We start from the raw sequence: 3,194 nt of genomic DNA on the forward strand, positions 1-3,194 counted from the left end.
CAGCAAAACTCAATGCACCAGTTTTTCTTGAGTATGCCATATTTACTGTCCAACTGAACCATGCATATGATGCAATGGAAAATATCGTGACTGGGTTAATGCGCTCATTAGCCCCACAGTAACTTCCTTGCCCTTCAATGCTCTAACAGGGTCTTGCGTTGCACATTGACCTAAGGCAAGGCATTATTTGATCTCTTGGCTTCTGCCTCCAAGAGCATTGAACATGGCTCCAAATGAGACACAATCCCTGACAAGTATAACCTTCTCTCCATTTATCATGACGGTACCTTTTGGTCCAGCTCTGAAATTATGGTTTCCTTAATTGAGTTGTAATAATCACTGAGGCTACCATGCTTGACCTTCAGCAATAAGTGTTTCAATTCCTCCTCACTTTCAACATGCAAGATGAGTCATCTGCATCACACAGACTTGTAAGAAACCTCTCTGACTCCCAGAGCTTCATAGGATGATTTGCTTGGCAATAGCTGAGCTCTATCACACTTGAACTGCCACTTCAACTCAGGATCGCAAGGAACATCTTTGAAATAATTATTGAAATTTTCCTGTATCATGAAATCCTGTTAAGAGTGTCAGGAGTCCTTGCGTCCACACGAGGAACCCTGGTAGTAGAGTGGATTGCTCTCTGGGCTGCTAAAAGGAGGGTAAGCAGTGCTAACCCCACAGTCACTCTGAGGGAGCAAGATGACACTTTCTGTCCCCGTCCACATCAACAGACTCAGAACCCAAAAGATCACTTCTACTCTCCTCTTTCGAGTTGCTATGGACCAGCAATGACTTGATGGCCTTGAGATTTGCTCTTGGTTGGACCATGTGTCCTTTCGTGAAGTGTGTCTTGGTTTGGCTCGGTTCCCCAGAAAAGCAACACAACAAGGAGTCCACATAGAGATAGATTTCAGAGAAATTACTCACACTGTTGGAGAGTTGTAGGCACGTTCCCTTGAGGGACCAGAACTCAGACTGGCGTCAGACTCCTCTCTGCAGGGTCACAGGATCCAAGGTTCGCAAGGAATGCAGTAGGATGTTGAAAAGTCCCAGATCAGCAAGCAATGGAGCAGTCCACTGCCTCAACTTCACTGAACCAGGAATCAGGAGTAACCAGGTGCAGGCAAAGAGGCCACCAGAGTTTGCAGAGCTTCCCCTTATATAGGTGCTTGACCCACCCTCACTGATCCTCTCATGAAGCTGTTTGCCATAGGTCAGGATGCTCAGTAATCCCTTCACCCACCCTAATCCTCTCCTACCCTCCACTTGCTGGAGACTTTGCATTGCATTAAATGTCCTGGCACTGGGGGGATGCTCTATGCCAAATTCCTTTCCATTGACGTCATTTCAATTTGTGTAGAACTGCCCCCTTTGATTTTCTGAGACTAAATCTTTACAGCAGTAGATCATTTTTATGGTTCCCATGCAGAGATTAGTGCATTCAAAACATTCCCCTTATGTGTTTGCCCTTGTTCTCAACAACAGCAACATGGGCCAGTGTAGAATTGCCCTTTGGGCGGGGCCAGCATGATTGCAGGAGGTCAAGTGTAGTTATGTAAGTGGGTGTGGAAGGTGCAGGAGCCTTAGAGGTGATGGTGCTGACAAACCTTCCATGCTTTTTAGACGAAGTCTAACTATGGACGTTTAAGGCACGTGAATTTCATTTCAAGAAATCTATTAAATGAATTAAAACAGAAAGCAACTGACCTTGACCTATGGTTACCATGGGTAGGCTAGTTACTGCTTAGCAGGCACTGAGTTCCTTTCAATGGGGGGACAATTTCAGAGGGGACATTAATAATGGCTATGCCACAGGGATACTATTATCATGCACACTAAATTATGCCTTTAGAATTTGTGGAATTAGGGAAATTTTTGTTCTGTACATTTTTTTGCCAAAAGTGAAAATTTAACACGAATCACAGTGAGTATGGGAAAACATAGTGTGGCAAAATTGATTGTCGTACAGTTTGTGAAATTTTTCCTGATATGTTTGACGTGCTGAGTTGCATGATATGTGCATGAGCAGCCAATTAATCTGTTTCAATCCAGATGGTTTAGGAAAATATTGGAGTAAGTCCTCTCCAAGTGAAGAAATGAAAGGTGAACTTTCTCATAAGGGTTCATCTCCTAAAAACAAATAGAATTTTAAAAGTCCAGAAAAAATAGGGCATTTACATAAAACAAATCGCAGGGCATATAAAACAAGACTTAGTATATAATAGCAGAAACACGCCCCTTAGTTACAAGCATTATTAGATTATATTAAATACATTTTTTTTCTTGCCGATCCCCGAAGAGTTTATTGGGCAGACTGGGGCGGGAGGTCTCAGCCTAGAAGAAGGTGTTGGGCCGCTTGGTGGTGAAGCGTGGCTTGTGCTGGAGTCTCAGGACTCGGTGGGGCAGTGGGAACTTGATCTTGGAGTCATGGAACTGCTTGACCGAAGGCCGGCGGCACTTGCTGGCTACAGTCTCATCCACCTTCATGATTTGGATGGAATGGGCCCGGGCTCGGTGCCGAGCACCCATGTCACGATAGCACTGGGTGACGGCGCCTGCGGTGGTCAAGTCCCGGTACTCCCGGTACATGTTGTGGGTCCCGCTGTGGGAGTCCTATCGCAGCCCGATGCCAAAGTTCTCCACCTGCAGAGGGGACTACTCGAACACCTGCCCGCAGTACACAATCTCCCCGGAAGACTTCTTCATCTTCTTCATCGAGACTTGACGACGACGTGGTTGGGGGCGAAGAAGCGCGTAAGGTAGAGTGGCGGGGTCCGGCACTTGGGGGTGGGCAGTCAGCGGCCCACCACCTTGTACTCACGAAGCGCGCCCGAGGCCTTCATGGCGGACCTTCCGCGCTCGTCCCGACCCGCAAAAGCAACTCCATTTTCACAAAGAAGTGAAATCAGTATGATAAATAAGGAAAAAGAAAATCAAATGATCATTGAAAGAAGAAAGAAATGACCAGCAAATAATCTCATTCTGCTGGGAACATAGTTGACTTTTCTCTGTCAGATCACGTGGTTGAGAACAGAGGAAGAGTTTCAACGACAAATCCAGGTGTAAAATAACCTTCTTTCTCCCAGTAGCTGGGAGCATCCCAGCTGAGAGGTGCTGCTGCTGCTGTTGGGTACCAGGGCCTCCAGCCCCACCCATGGAGAGCCCACTCTCACAGAGGGAGCACTGCACAC

The 3,194-nt window shown here is 46.5% G+C and overlaps 1 pseudogene; it reads right to left on the reverse strand.

Moving 5' to 3' along the window:
- Positions 1-2,337: 2,337 nt before the first annotated feature.
- LOC142441147 (large ribosomal subunit protein eL20 pseudogene) lies at positions 2,338-2,874 on the reverse strand (annotated as a pseudogene).
- Positions 2,875-3,194: the final 320 nt, after the last annotated feature.

Source organism: Tenrec ecaudatus, chromosome 2 (genome assembly GCF_050624435.1).
Source record: "Tenrec ecaudatus isolate mTenEca1 chromosome 2, mTenEca1.hap1, whole genome shotgun sequence".
NCBI lineage: Eukaryota > Metazoa > Chordata > Mammalia > Afrosoricida > Tenrecidae > Tenrec > Tenrec ecaudatus.